Source organism: Pezoporus flaviventris, unplaced genomic scaffold, assembly GCF_033815535.1.
Source record: "Pezoporus flaviventris isolate CSIRO_AGI_PZ_B2104156 unplaced genomic scaffold, CSIRO_AGI_Pfla_v1 ptg000037l, whole genome shotgun sequence".
NCBI lineage: Eukaryota > Metazoa > Chordata > Aves > Psittaciformes > Psittacidae > Pezoporus > Pezoporus flaviventris.
In genome coordinates this window covers 6744817-6761587 of record NW_026892585.1, presented here as the reverse complement: position 1 = coordinate 6761587, position 16771 = coordinate 6744817, and the positions used below count along the sequence as shown (strand labels likewise).

The following is a 16771-nucleotide window of genomic DNA, read 5'->3' as shown; positions in this document are numbered from 1 at the left end:
ATTTCTGCTGTGTTTCTGTGATTAAAGAACACCTATTTGGACAAGGATCTGCTTTGTGCAGAGACATTCAGATCTTTAGGCAGAAACGGGACAAGAAGATGTGAAAGAATTATGAAATCTGGTATTGTGAGGGGTCGTTCTGAAAGGAGTGAATTCTCAACGGCAGCATGTAATAGTGCTTTTGAGAAAAGTAGCTATCATCGAAGAAATATACGTGTTACATGACAAATTAAAATTAGACTCTGGAAAAATGTATCAGATTCGGTTTAGACACCCTGGAAGTGTTGAAAGCTTTTGCCTTTTTTACTAGCTAACACATTGTGGAAGAGCTTTTTCCATGTTCCCAGCACATGAATGAAAGGTGTATGTTCGTATTGTATGTGTTACTAAAATAGTGGAACAAGGCTTTGTCGCATGCTAGATCATTGACATCAATTAGCTATAAAAGTAATTGTTTAACAGCATCCTAACTGTGATTTCTTACAATGGGGTGTACTTCTGTGCCTCTTTTCACCCATTCAAAAGAGTGGCATTTGAACACAGTAAAAACCCCCAGATACAGTGCTACAAAGCAAAACAAATTGCTGAATGGGTACTTTAAACGGTTTGTGACATCTCAGATAAGGTGGGGCTTCCAAAGCACAGATTATCTATTATGCATTATTATCCTAGATTATCCATTATGCATTATTATCCTAATGATTTTCTTGCAGTCAGAATCATGTGGTATTTCTTCTAGCTGGCTGGGGGAACCAAGCAAGACCAATCAGTGAACTGCCTTAGCCTGAAATAAGCACAAAAGTTGGCCAGTTTTCCTCTTGTTCACCTGGCTTTGTCTAGGACAAGCACAGGTAGGCTGAGGTCACCATTAGCAGCCTGGAGCAGGCATGCAGGTATCTAATCTGTAATTCTTGTAGATAAGCCTTGTATCTTGCTGATCACAGCCTTGCTTTCCTTTGTGCTCCAAATGGCATTGGAACAAATACGTGTGCAGCTTTTGGGTGGGTCTCCTGTGTGGTACCTGTGGTCTGCTGGACACGTATTACTCACACCTCGAGAGATTCAGTCTGGTTGCTTTTGAGCCGAGTTGCTCTGTGGTGGAGAGAGGAGGAGGAAGATGCACACTCTGTCCTTGTTATACCTACCCCGGCAAGCAAAGCATGTAGCACTGCAAATAACACTCCATCCAGCAGGCCACTTATGATCGTGGTCTTTGTTTCTTCAGGGTTTTTTTGTATTTATTTTATTTACTTTAGAAAGGCATCCTGTATCTGCTTTTGGCAGATGGACCTTCCAGATGCTACTTATTTGATTCCTAACACTCATCCCTATTTCTCCTGATACCCTGGCTTGTTGTGTGGCTTAAATTCTGCATTTTAGTCCCTGTGAACTTGGTAGGATTTTATAAGATGTTTGTATACGTGGAAATGTATGTACAGCCTAAACCAGCAGATCTGTAATAGCTTTAAACTGTTACACACTGCAATGATTACATAGAAGCCAGCACATAGCCTCTTTAAAGAGCTGGCCTCTTGTTACATTATTATTAAAAAAGCAGTTCTTTCGTGTTAACTTTTTAAAACCAGTTAATGACTGTGTTTTGTAGCAGGCTGTTTTGAGATCAGCTATGGTTTAAAACATTTTTCCATTAATACCTCAATGATACTTACGGGCCAATTTCCCTGACAGAAGTGCAACCTTACGTCCTGTTTTGCAAACCTTTTCTGACCACTTTTTTTTTCCATTGGCTATATGGTTCTCTGTAGAAGTGAATTTAATAATCAGATCATGTAACTTTAGACATGGTGGCCACTGGGCTAGATGAAGAGAACAAGGAGCCAGCTCATTGCATGATGTAACACGTGCACAGTGGTTTTCAGACCTGCCAGCTCTCACATATTGTGCTCGAGACTCCTGCTCTGCCCTCCCCTGCTTCTCTCCCACTCATAACCAAAGAAGGGTGGGAGGTGTGTGCGGCCAGGGTGCAAACCTTGTATACAGTGGCAAGTGTAGGTGTATAACACCAGAGCACCATGACAATTAAATAGGCTGCATCCATGAAAAGGAGAATAACAGTAAGTACATTGCTAAATGGGATTGCAGGAAAATGCACAGATCTATGTGCCTTTTAGAGGCTGTCTGCATCCGGTGCTGTGAATGGTAACACATGCAGCTGGTTCTTAGCTCTGCAAAAGCATCAGGCTTGTTCCTGCAAGGAATGGAAAGCTACCTGACCTTTCACTAAATGTTGCCTCATGTATCATGATGAAGGTGTATAATACGCTAAGTATAAATGCTTACAGCATGCTGGGCCACCTCAGCTCTACCGAGTTTGAGGAGATTTTGTTGAGGAAAGGGGATGCAGACAAACAAATGTGGAAGTGAGAGGCAAACAACTCAAACTACGGCACTGTATCGAATACAGGATAGTATCTTTTTGGCTGAGGAGAAATGTTGCCAAAGGGAAAATTCTAGTGGTGTTTTTGTACAACAACAGAAGCGATGTAAGTGATTTTCCATTAATTTTTTTTTTAACACACAAAGATAAAGCTTCTTGCATGTCATCATCCATTTCAATTTGTGAAAGAGATTATTTGACTTTGCCTGGCTTCAATTAGAAATTAATATGACTTTAAGAACTATCAATAGGTAATGATTTCACTTAAGATAATCTACTTCTGTGTATTTTACGGTCACAGAAGCTTCTTAAGTTGTGTAAGAAAAATATTTTCCCATCCTTGTCTGCTTGTTTTTCCATTTTCTTTTCATTCTTTACCCGACCTACATTTGCTGTTATATTCAAACCACTTAAAGGACTAAATGTTCTCATGTAGCAAACTTGTCATGAAAGCATATGCTTGAGAACTTAAGTCCCAGGGCCCTGTTCCCATTTCCAGGTGTGTTTCTCAGAGTAGCTGTCTGATACTGCTGGGTGTGCCACTCACAAGGGAGGATTCTGCTGCAAATTGGGATGTTCAAGTGGGCATTCAATGAGCATTGATGGATGGTCTCCCATCAGGCCCAATCCAAGATTAAAAGCCTGAGCTCTGTTTGAGTACTCTATTTCTAAGGTGTCAAAATTCTTCAGTGGCAGCGGCTAAGTTACCCTAGCAGATGGACAGAGTTCACTGACAAGAGCCAAATCATCTTGTTTGGCTGCAGAAAGTACTTCTTCAGACTGGAAAGCATAATATACAGTACACATATGCAGTAATAAGTCAGACTGTTTGCAAAAGTAAATGCAGCTATGAAATCTCTTTCCTTCTCCTCATCATTTCACCTCTCAGAAGTATTACCTCCACATATAACCATCCACCTGTGTGTGAATTTGCTATGCCTCCGTCTGTAGCATCACCTACTACTCCTCATTCCCTCTTTGATACTTATGGAATGCCTACTTTCAGCTAGCTCTTCCTTTGTAGAGGTCTAGTCCTTTCCTGTTGCCAAATTATCTAATCCTAACATCTAAAATACTGGGAGGTATTTGCAGTTGCACTGAGCCTACCTACCTTTTCTGAATACGAGATAATAATGCATACTATATTATGTGCATATGTATATACACATGATCTGACATACTCCAGGTTGGTGAATTCAAAATGGTAAAAATGAAAATACTGTTTTGCAACATAAACTTGATTAAACTGGGAAAATATCCTGTTCTTTTCACCTTCACGAGTGAAGAAACACTGGGAATACCTACACTTGGAAAGTGAATTTAATAATCTGTTCAATCTTGCCAGGACTAGCAAACTATATTGTCAAAAAAGTCAATTTAAGAAGATGTATGGTAAAGACTTTACAGTGAAAGTAAGAAGATAATGATACTCATCCACCCATTAAATAAACTCCATCTAATGCAAGTCATAAAAATAAGATGTTCTTCACAAAGGTTTATGGAAATGCACAAAGTACAAAATGTGTGTCCTATTTGAATATGTTTCTGGGTTGTAGTAGTGTTTCTCATGATTCAGGAGCCTTTTCAAATGATAGTTTATTCCCAGTTTCATCCCTTGGGCATGGGCTGCAGAAAGGTTTTGTTAAATGCAGGACTAAACCAAGTTGCTGCCCTGTTCCTTTTCCTTCTTTGCATGTTTGTGGAGACTTGTAGTGGGCTGAAGTGCTGGTCCCTACTGACAGAAGGCAAGCCTTCAGCACCCCTGGCTTTTTGTTTTCCAGTCTTAGCCCTCAATAAAGACATTCACAAATAAATGCAAATTCTGTAAAAGGATTACTCAGCCCCATTCACTGCTCAGACATTGTGTCAATGAGTTTACTTCCTGGCTGTAAGGATTTCTAGTTATTTGGCAGTCTTTCTGCCAAATACACCGTTCTGTATCATACATATATCTCTGAAGATCAAAATGGTAAAAGCAAGAATCCCTCTCTGCTGGCCTGAGAAAGCCATTACTGGGAAAATAATGTTCCATTTCTAAAGTCAGAGTACGATAAGAGGTTTTTTTGTGCTCTATGACAGAAGGGAGCACCATTGCAGTGATTTGTGCGTGTTACAAATACAGGCAGACATGCACATTAAAATCTGTTATGCAGTGATGCAAGACTTGCAAGAGATGGCAGACAACATTACATTTTAGGTGTCAATTGAATACGCCGGTCAGGTGCCTAATGAAAAGAATCACTGATTTGATTTTATATCAAACTTGTATCATAGAATAAGAAAGGTCATTGGTTTAACGATAATAAAATGTTATGTATCACCTTCCTCCCTGAAGACTTCACGCTGGGTGTAAAACACACAGTTATAGAAATTGAGGGAACTGGACTTCAGCCAAGAAAATCTGGAAATAAATGAGTGTCTGAACAGAATGATGCTGAGAAATACTCCATGAAGGATGGATTGCTGGCAACTACATAAGTGTTAACACCTTGTCTATAATTTAAGAGCAAAAGGGCACATTTTGCTCTCAATAATGCTTACTTAAATAAATAATACCAACTGCAGAATCCCATCTTTCGCTCCCAAAGAAAGCAAGGTAAAAAGGAGGAAAAGAGAAGGCTAGGCAAGGCCTGAGCAGCACTGAATTTCTATTTAAGACCTTAAAATGCTTCCAAGTCACACTGAGGGATTGTTTAATGAAGTTTCCTATCTGTCAGACTGAGGATGTATTTCTGGTTTTCTCCATCTATGTGGGTCTTAAGTGAATTTTAATTGACATTACTCACGGGAAAGTGAGAAGAGATTCTAAGGATGAAAGTACGAAGGACTGAGTCAACCGAGTGAGTAAAACAGTGACTAACTAATTAAGTGACTAAGGGAGCTGGGCATTGTTTGCTTTTGTGCTCTTTTCTATGCAGGAGTGAATGGCAGGGCTATTACATGTGTGTGAATGAGTGGGGTCAGGGTTGCCGAACAATCCATACATTTGTGTGGTCTTTCCCATCGTTGGATTAGACTAATGAGCCAAGTGTTTGGAATATTAATACATGTAGACTAGAGCTAAACTTGTTATGTGGTTTAGAGGCAAATGAAAAAATAGGAATAATAATGTGCCAAAGGCTATTTCTGGTTGCCTATGGGTAACTCTGCATTGGATAACCGGCTGTTCCACGGCAGGTTGCTTTCAGCCCATTGGTGTCAGGGAGCAGAAAGGTGCACTATTACTGCTTCCAGTGTGATAAGTGACATTACCAAATCTGTTTGTAGTTTATTGCAGATCTAATTGTGTAATATAAACTGAAGCATTATCTGACAATGAAATGATTTTCTGTCTTGTTACACTTTCACAAAGGAACAGATTTGGCTATCCTTATGTCAACTATTTTGCTTCCAAAGTAGTTAACAAGGCTAGCAATAATTTTGGCACCCTAAAAGCTTATTCCTCCAAACAGCATAAACAGAAGCAGAAAAAAAACCCCTTGATCTGTCACATATAAATCATGTTCTATTGTCACTTTTCATTTCATAGCTTCAAGCAATTAAGAGAATAGGAGTCAATATTAAGCTGCTAAAATCCAATCAGATCATAGGTGGATATAAAGAAATAGTCTAGAATCTTGGAAAACTTAGAGGTTTTCCTCCTCATGGATTTGTTGGCTTTTTTCCTGAAGACTCTTTATATCCTGCTCTTTTTCTAAAAAAAAAAAATAAAATAAGAATTAATAATTGTAACTTCCAGTAGTAGAAAAGGTAGATGAAAATATATCAAGCATCAGTAGTTACCAGCATTAGTAGTTATCAGCAACTTGAATGTCTTGACCTGAGCTGGGAAATGTTTTTAATTACTGTAAGTTATTCCGAGTTTGAAAATTGAGGTTATGGGAAACATATGTATATTACATAATTAATCCTACAGCTTTTCAGGCTTTTTCTTGCCTGTCAGCTGATAGTGCCAATAGAGGATATTTCCTGATCCCAAGCCAAAATCTGCCCTCTCCTCTGCACTGCACTCTCTTGAAAGGTTTCAGTAAATTGAGCAGCTGGCAGTGTTTCTTCATATATCTTACGGTCAAACCCCAAGGTTTGGGATGGCAGTCATCCAGGGAAGGACATGATTTGGCAAACAAACTGATTTAACAAAATGCTGATGTTCAGTGTATGCTGCCATCTTCCCAACTGTATTTGATCTTGATGTGGATGCCTTAACCTATGTGACTAGCTTTAAAGAGTTTAACAAGTTGGGGATTTTCTGTGGGCTTGCCTATCCAAAAGAACTATCTGAATTTATGAGCAAAATTAGTACGTGTGAGTCCAATGCCAGATGTAAAAATTTGTGACTTCTGCACTGATGGAAGTCACATAGGTGTGTTCTAGTTATTCAGGCACTGGTAATACTAGGGTGGATTACATTCAGGTCTCATGACAAAAAATGATCAAGCCCAGAGATAAACCAAGGCAAAAAATATTGAAAAAGCTTTAAATGGCACTATAGTTTTCTAGAAAACTGAGAATTTTCAATTTGTGTTTTAAACTGACTGGTAAAGAGCAAAAGTCTTCTAAACCGATCTCTTCAATCAAAACTCAAGTGTTCCTATCTAAGGCTACCTTTAGCAGCCAGTTTACTAAGAGCTGAAAATTGGCCAATGTTCTTCTGAGCCACTGAGTCTCCAATTTACCAATTCTAAACAGTGCTACTGAACAGAGAAGGCTGAAAAACATTTCTATGAGACGGACTGAGTTTCAAAGAGGAGGGTTTGGAGGTTGCTTCAGGTTAGGTTTAGTTGCTGGGATCTTGAGGTGGGGGTAGATGGTCTGAAGAGGGGAACAGATGTGATTCACTATTGCTTTGATTTGCTTTGTGGCTTTTTACCACTGCACTTCCATGTGCCTAATTCTCACATTTTCAAAATGGATGAATGCATATTTCTAAAGTATTTTTGATGCCTAAAGAAAAGGAGGCTTTAGCATCTCAGGATGTCATTAATACAGTGAGAACTTGCCATAGTAAGTTGTCACTGACATTTGTATTTGTGACATTTTAAAATGATTTTCAAAGTACATTTTGTATGGGAAGACTTGAATGCGATATTGAAATACAGTATCAGAAGATAAGTAGGGGTTAAATCATGTCATATTTGTTTTGGGTGGCCAAACACACACACAGAGAAACCTTGCTCACAGCTGGATCAACTTTTCAGATAAGAAAGGGCAATGTGCCATGTTACTTACACCATACAGCAAGCAAATGCTTGTCTGCATGTAATTCTTGCAGATCTTCAAAAGGTCACACAGTCTGGCTGTGGCTCGACACCTACCATGGATCGTGGAGCTTAACTGAAGAGCATCCTCTGCATGCAGCTGTCAGACCAGACCATGCTCTGTTTCTTAAACTAGACTAATAGACAAATCAAAATCTGAATGATAAATTTTGTATCTGATCTTCAGCCTTTTAGCATGCCTGCACAAAAGCAGAACCTCGTCAGTTGTGCACAGGCTTGTTCCACACTCTGGAAGGGCTGCACTTCTGCACCTTCTCAGCCCAGGCTTTACATAACTGATTCTGAATTCTCCTTGTTCTTCCTCAGAGCATGGAAGTCAAATGCGTCAGCCTTACACATCATGTGCTCTTTGATAGTGTCTCTTCTGCAGAGTGTCTCTCACAGGTTGGGCAGTTCACATTAGTGTGAAGATAGAGAGGATTAATAATAAGGAACTGATGCCATTTGACAGCTGCTCATTGACACACATTAGGAGTATCCAAATTTCTTTCACCAGCATTTGCTGCCTTTCTCTGTGTACAGACTCAAGGAAGCAGGAAAATGCTACAGAAGCTGCGTCTTGAAAACCAGTTTGCACAATGCTGTGGGAATGTCCAGTCTGAACAGCTTCAGGTTCGTGCTTTGAGTAAATTTTACACATTCTCAGAGCTGTAGTTCAATTATTTATAGTACATACAGTGTTTTCCTGAGAAACTCTATGAAGGAGGTAAAGAGAAACTTTATTAATCCCGAGATTCAAGCTGTATCTGAAGGACTGTGTCACTTCAGAGGGCTCTTCTAAACTGCACAGTTGAGAAACAGCTATGCCTGTGTGCCTTACCCCGCATCCAGAGAACACCACATCAAAAGCACCAAATCAGCTTCATTAGACTACATAAACAGGAGGCCTTTTTTCATTTGCTCTCCTCTAAAAAAGAACCAAACGCCAAACTTAGGAAATGAAATGCAAAAATAAATAAATGGAATCCTCCATTCATACACACATACAGATACTCTGTTAAAATGTAAGAAGTCAGGAAATGCAGAAGGTAATGTCCTTCTGTCAGCTCTGAATGGAGACAGTCTTTCTCGTCCTGTTTGCCTTGTTACATTTATTCAGATTTATGGCCCCTCTCACACTGCAGCAGCTTCCCAGTTTATGAGAATAAGAGACTAACATCTGGAACAAACCAACTAAACTGCCCAAACTTATTTGGAAAAATATAATTAGACCCTTGCATAATAATAAAATACAACTCAGTAATAAAATTAACTGAATACATCAGTTGCTATACTTTTGCTATTTAATGTGTACTGTAAAATAAACCAGATGTACATTATGACCAGATGAATGTTGCTGTAAAGGCTTAATATTTGCATTTTGTGGTTGCTAACATCCTGCAGCAGTGAATTAGAGAACAATTCTATGCTGTAAGATTTATTTTTTTTTATTATCTTTTACTCGTCAGCCCAAAGTGAACAACACCCAGAAAGCTACTGACCAAGAGAAGCTTCCCAGCACCTCTCTGCTTGAAGGAGCTTCGGAATGTATTCCCTCCTAAGGACTGCTGAAGGAGTATAAATTATGCAACGTATGCATCAATTATTAATTAATAATTAATAATAATTATTTGTTATGTTGAACATGTATTAACCAGCATGGTCTTCATTAAATAATGTGTGATATTTGGTGATATATTATCTGGACAATTTTTCACACATACAATAATGAGTAACTGAAAGGTTGGGACATGAGTTAAGTGATGAGCAATCTTTCTGAAGCATTTTTATAGTATCATTGATCACTAATATTGTACAATGATAAATGCACAAAGAATCCGAGTTCAACTGCTTTTGTCTGGTGTATATTCATAAAAAGATCTTTTGGTGGGATTTCCTTGGGTTTGTTTATTTTTTTAAGGGAGTAAACATCTGAACCTTTACTATAATTCTGAATTTAATACTGGATATTCTGTTTGACTGAAAGGAGCAATAGAAATAGCATGTACAGAAAATCCCCAGTTATATTAGAAGGATAAACACTGTGCTGCTGCCCCCAAAACCTCCTTACAGCCATGTCTTCTGGCTGAAGTCAAGTCTGCCAAGAAACACATAATTTTGGTCTGTTTAGTAGAAACAGACTTGTGAGTTAGATCTGGATTTGCAACTTAACTTGCAAAGAAGTGTGCTTGAAAATGTGAATGTTTCAAATTAACAGCTAGTCCCAAACTTCTTATGTAGAGTCTGTGATGGTTGCTGAGTAAAGAAAACCACAGCCTGCAGAAGCAAGTGGAGCCCTTGAGTAGCTGTTATTTGGCCATTCAGTATTCATTGTCCATAATCAGTGGCAGTAAAAACATTTATGAAACCTGACTATTTCCCTGGGATTAGCAGTGTGAGAATTGGTACAACAGCACTTTGCTTTCCGTTTAAGCATCAGACTACCCTTTGTAGAGTTTTAATCAAGTACATGTTTCAAAACATGTTGTGTGTGTAAAGGAGTCAGTTCTGGTTCATAATGCATGTAGACTATGGAATACACCAATTTACCAACTACCATAATATGTGTTCTGCTTCAGTTCAAAAATCTGACTCCTTTTAATCTTGTCTTCCCTGAGGAAGAACACATAGAATTCACATTTACTTAGAGAAAATGAAAGCCTATGCACATGCTACCCATAGACTAGGAGAAGAGGGGATCAGAAGCAGATTTAGTCTCAGTTCTTGAATAGCTAAAATGTTGACAGTAATCTTGTCATCAGTACAGGCTGCTTTGGCACCAGGCTTGAAAAATGCTCAGACTTAGTTCCAGGACTTTACAAACTGAATAATAGATACACAATACCAAATATTAGGTGAAAGACGATAGATAGGTATAACTGAAAAACTATAGAGAGCCCTGTTGTGGCTTCTCTATGAATATCTGCCACATTACATGTGCAATATAAAGAACCCCTGTTCTGCAAAATTTCACTCGAGACAAATTGTGCTTGGTTGGCCTTAATTTTTCCCCCTGTACATGTAAAATAAGAATATACTCTTTTTATTTCCTAGGGCTGTGGTCTTTCAACAGAGGCTGCACAACACCTTGCAAGCTCTTAAAATGTTATCTCCAGAAGAGCAGCTGTTGAACTGAGTCAATTTTCTGTGAAGCAGTGGTTCCTCAGCTGTCACCATCACATCGGGGCACTGCAAGGTCCCCACAAGTGTGTGTTCAATCCAGAGGAATGGGATCGTGATCACACCGCTGTTGACTTACTTAGAGCAACACACTTACTCAGGCAGTGTGCTTTCTTTGCAGGCTTTGCATCAGCCATGGTGAAAAAGAGACTCCATAAGGTATCTCAAGGTCAGAGTAGCTCAGAGAGGGAGTACCTGCTCTGGCATTAGAGCCTGTCCCTGCAGAGTTCTTCATCCAAGGCCATAACCACATTTGAAACATCTGGGAGAGTTTATATTAGGTCAGTGTTTCACATTACATGGCCATTGCGGTTTTTTTCCCAGCCCTGGTGTAAGTGTGAAATTCACATTTATGGTAACTTGAAATCACAGTGTGACTTTAAACTGATTTAGCAATGCATGTGACAGTGAGATGAGACCATGCCTCATAAGCTGCCAGTGTTCTGATATAAAAAATAATGCCTGCCAGATATTTAAAATGGATTAGGCCAAAATGTTAATGTTGCAAAGAATCACAGAATCACAGGCTGGTTTGGTTTGGAAGGGACCTTCAAGCTCTTTCAGTTCCAACCCCCTGCCATGGGCAGGGACACCTTCCGCTGCCCAAACCCCCATCCAACCTGGCCTTGAACACTGCCAGGGATAGGGCAGCCACATCTGCTCTGAGCAAACTGTGCCAGCCCCTCACCACCCTCACAGGGAAGAACTTCTGCTTAAAATCTCATCTCAATCCCCCATCTGTCAATTTAAAGCCGTTCCCCCTTGTCCTGTCCCTAAAGGCCCTTGTCCAAAGCCCCTCTCCAGGTTTCTTGTAGCCCCTTTTAGGCACTGGAGCTGCTCTAAGGTCTCCCCTTAAGAAGCCTTCTCTTCTCCAGGCCAAACCAGCCCAGCTCTCTCAGCCTGGCTCTCGAGCAGAGCTGCTCCAGCCCTCGCAGCATCTCCGTGGCCTCCTCTGGGCTATTTTCTTTCCTTAATGTCAGTAACATTTTCTGTAAGCATATACAGCTTGTATTTTACTATTCATGGAAATAATTTCCAGCAATAAATGAAAGGGGCAGCTTATTTCTACTTGAAAGCAGCACATTTGTAAGTCAGAGATACCATTACAAACTCTGGAAAGGACTGTTACCTTACTACTGGCAAGCAATAATAGGTGCAGCAGTTTAGTTCAGCACCTTTCTAATTTCAACACACTATTGGTATCTACCTTGATTCAATAAAACCTTCCTGTTGTGTAAATAGAACAAACCTAATAATTTTCTGGATTGTTTCCAAAAGGCTCGTTTTTTGAAGGAGATCAGCCAGCTGAAACGTCAAAATCTGGAAACTAACAAACACACTGTATCCAATGTAAAAAACATTTGTCTTCCTTGCTACTTCATAGGGATTTCTATATTGTAACAGTAAAAAGCATGTATACAAAGAATATAACCCCTGAAGCACCTAACTTCATCCAAGTGCTTCCGGGGTTTATAGCCTAAGTGGTTTGTACTAATGCCTACACCTGTTTGATCAGTGTAAACTCATATAAGGATTTTGGATGGCACACAATAATGTCTTCCAAGTTATGAAGGAAAGTATTTTTAGTAACATATGCCATTTGACAATTTTGCTTTATATACTAATGATATCAAGTGCTTTTGGACTGTTAGACCCTTTCCCTGACAGGCTTACCATTCCTGTGCAAATCCCACGTATGCTGTTTTGTATCAGGAAAATTGCAGAGACAAAGAGCATCTATCATTAAAAAGAAGTAAAAATTGCAACTACCAGTCTGGTCTAAAACTTTGAAAGCTGTGATTTTGTAAGATTACTTTTGTCAGAGTACATCATTTTACAATCAAAGATGACAGATGCAGTTTTAGAATTACTAATACTTTTCACTGATTTCTTATTGAATTATTATGCTTTCTGATTATTGGTTTTCAACTACTTCTCTCTGATTTTGTTTTCTATTGTGTTTTACTTAAGCCTGTTACTTATGCATAGATGAATCCACACATTATCCTTTCTGCTTTCCCTGAGCATCCTTATGATGGGCTCTTGAGAGCTGCAGTTCAGGCCTAACGAGTAAATGAGATGCTTCAAGACTACAATTACGTGATTACTCTATGGTCTGAAACAGCCATCAAGGAGCCAACACCTATTATCTTGTTACCACATATTGTATACACATTCAAAACGCACAATGAAATGTATAATAGACCAGAAAGGGCTGAAGATGTTTGGAATAGAGCTGCTCCACCTTTCTGATATTTTACAAGGTGTATGTTCTGTAAAGAAAAATCACAGCAACTTTTGCTGTGCAGCTGATGAAGCACAATTACAGACTGTCAGATTTTGCTGAAAGGTGAAAGAGGCAGTTACCATTTTGATTTTACTTTTTAAGTTATTGAAACAAGTTTGTTTGCCTTCACCTCTTGTATTGAAAGAACCAGGCAGTAGCTTGTTCGTATGCCTAGATTCTGGGCGCCAGATGCTGAGATCTGCTGTAAATCTCTGCTAGCTCCAAACTGATCAGAGGAAAGATGTACATCTGTGGGGATCAGGGGACAATCTAAATTTGAATCTTAATGTTACAGAGAGGTGGTTTTTAAGCAGAGGCTATGGTTTTGTATACCTGTATATATCAATGAAGGTACATACAAGGCACAAATTATGTGTCTGAGAGTTATAGGTCCTTACTCAGCAAAGTCTTCTAAGTGTAGGCTTAAGTGCTTTGCTGAATGGGTGCTGTGTTTGCTCCAGTGTTCAAGTTTCCCATGGATTGCACCTGCCTGAAACAGCTCAATTGCTGAAGCAACACTTTCAAAGGGTTGTGCAACACATACGCATTAACCTGCAGGGAGGATTGTTCTATCAAAATGTAATTTTTAACCTTTTTCAGCAGTTCAGTTGGAAGCACCAGGATTTTTTAATACAATATCGAAAATTGTAGGGCAAAGGCTATTTCTAATGTTCTTTTTCTTCACAGTTTTGTAGGTAGAAGAGGACATTTATTGTAGGCCTGTATGTGTGTGTCAACTTCAGCCTACTGAATGGCCCCAAAGTTGGACAAATTCAGTGTCACACAACTAGAACCCAAGCAAGAATTTTATGGAAAGTGAAAGGTATAGAGGAAAGTTTGCAGCTGGGATATGTATTATCATAGCTGAAGACCAGAAGAAAGCATGTTCATATGTATCCATGGCTTCTGGAGTTTTGCCTTCACATCAGGAGGTACAGCCTGGCCTCACTGAATTATTGCATCAAGGGCTGATCTGCTACGGACTTCCTTGCTGGAGAATTCTGTGTCTTCAAGTAAGTTATTGAAAGTCTACTTTACCCATAAATGTCTACTAAGACATAAAATCATCCACATGTTATGAAAATGGCTGGAAACAGACATAGCATGATCCCGTAGATACTGTAGACACAGCTAAGTATTATTTAACACTTCTCTAGACCAAAAGATGTGTTTATGCACACATGGAAGACTAGTGATAATGTATTAACTGATGACTGAAACAGGTTAATTTGTATGTGAAATTACTAAAAGAGTGGCACCACGTATCTGTTTTATTCTTATAGTTAATAGCTACACTAGCAGTCCACTTTCTTAATCAGTATGAATGCAAATACATTTTAAATTCAGTCTGTCTTTATCTGATGGAATTAAATTCTACTTCCTTTTATTGGTAGTAAATCCATTCATTTAATGAATCAAAAGACTTTTCTGAGGTAAATGATTAGTCTAGAGAGCCCACAGATAGCTGAGGAGTCGGCTCACCTACAAGGTCTACAAGGAGGGCCACCTGAGGTAGGTTTTGTCTAGTATAAATAGACATTTAAGAATTCATTAGGTAGCTAGCTTCTAGGGTTTCATTTTGCAGGAGCATTTTGAAGTGACTGTAGCATTCCTCCAATACACTGAAGGGTTAATGCAAGGGTAAACAGCAGGGCTTTCTCTGAAGTGGAGCTGCCCTGGTGCAACAGATAAGGACTAAGGACAAAAGAGAGGGAAGCAGAAAGGGGAGGGATTTCTCTGTGACCCTTTCGGGAAGTCAGGGTGGAAAAGGCGTGTAAATGAGTGAAAACCAGAGAAAACAGTGCGGGGGAATGCACACAACAGGGAGGAGAAGGCACTGAGAATACCGTGTAGGTTCTAAATAGGCAAAAGGAGAAAGAGTTATGAACCCAGCTACGGTTGTAATGTAAATAACAGGATATAGTGCTTGTGATAACCAGAGTATTAGACCTGATGAGCCAGAAAATAACCTTTAAGACTTGTGTCCTAAATATAGCATCTTAGTAGCACTTCAGACTTCGGGGGATTCCTCTGTGGGCATAGCACTGATTTCATTTTCTCTCATTGCTTTTGGTCTCATTTTCTTTAGCTGGTAATATGTCTGTTTGTACCAAACATCCACTGCAAGGTGCTGATGGGTTTTATGAAGACCATCAGCTCATCTATACCAACCAGAAAGAAAATAAGTACCAGCACTCCTTCACTATTACCTCCTATTCAAATCAGCTCGTGGAACTGGAAAGCCTATGTATCCTCTTCATGTCTCACTGGTGCTCTGCTTCACTGGTGACACAACAGAGGAGATGGACACAAGTCTGTAGGCTTTGGGTTTGTTCCTTGCTCTCCCAGCCCTGTTGTGGTGTTTGGAGCAATTCATACTCTTTATGTCTCTGTTTCTTTATTACTTATCAGAGAATACTGATGCAGGCTTTTGTAAAACACTTCATAAACCTTGGATGGCAGAATATCAGAGACCTTATCATTCTTAGCTAAAAATTAATTTTCCAATGTGATTTTTTAATACCAAGTATTCCTACAAACCCCAAGGAAATTATTATCATTACTATTATTATTATTAAGAAGAAGAATGATTCACAGATCACTGCACTTAAATTTTTCCCCTCTTTTTACTGTTGTTTAATTTCAATCATTTTTTTCTCATCAAAGTAAAATGTAATGAGATGTCAGGGTGCAAATGCTCAGAGTGGCTTCCTGTAAGTTTTGCTTTACTGCTTTATGCAGGAAAATCAAATAGTGTATTATAATATATGCCTTCTGGATTAAGTAATATTTTTAACATACATAATAAATGACCACAAGCTATGCAACAGTAATAATGACAATAATGACAGGACAAGGGGGAATGGTTTTAAACTGAAAGAGGGTAGACTTAGATTAATAATGGTGTTATTTTCTTATTTGAGTTCTGTTAGTGCAGGAAAAACCACAGTGTAAAACATTGATTTGGAAGCAGGTTTCTACTTAGAAAAAGAACACTTTCATGAAAAAAGCTGCAGTTAGGATGCTTGTACTCCTAATTAAAGCATTATTCTTTGAGTATTATGATATGTTGATATTTAGAAAATAGGAAGGATGTTAAGCCTTCATTTTCAACACTTTCAAAAATGTTATTTTATTACATGATTTTTCTTTTCTCTCCCTGACTTTTACTAGCTTGTACTGCTGACTAAACTAGACCCTTAACTGCTGCAAGCATGACAGAGCTGCACAGCTGATGGAGAGTCAGCCGGGTTCTGTTGAGACTTGTGAATCCCTAATGAAATCATCATTTAAATTCTAATTCTTTTCCTACCAGCTGCAGATCACTGTCAGGCCACAGTAAGAAATGCCATGAAGAGATAGACTCCATTTGGGAACTTATGCTACAGTCATCTTGGGGTGCAGTCTGCAGAATGCTCTAAACGCGTTCCTTGAATGCCACTTGGCATATACACAGTGGAGGGCCTGTAAAAGGCCATCCAGGATCCTGGGGTCAAGGAAAACCAATCCAGCTCCTTTTCTGACTGACAACGCCCACTCCCCCAGTCATTGTCTTGACAGACATGAAGAAAATCTGCTTGCTGTAGGTTCAGAGGAGCCAAGATTCCATGTTTATCCAAATGCACTGCACAAGTAAATGCAAACATG

At 39.2% G+C, this 16771-nt stretch overlaps 1 protein-coding gene across 1 annotated transcript in view; it reads left to right on the top strand.

Annotated features, from left to right (window-relative positions):
* Nucleotides 1-16771, top strand: part of CUL1 (cullin 1) — a 307965-nt gene that overhangs the window by 106697 nt on the left and 184497 nt on the right. The window lies entirely within an intron of this gene.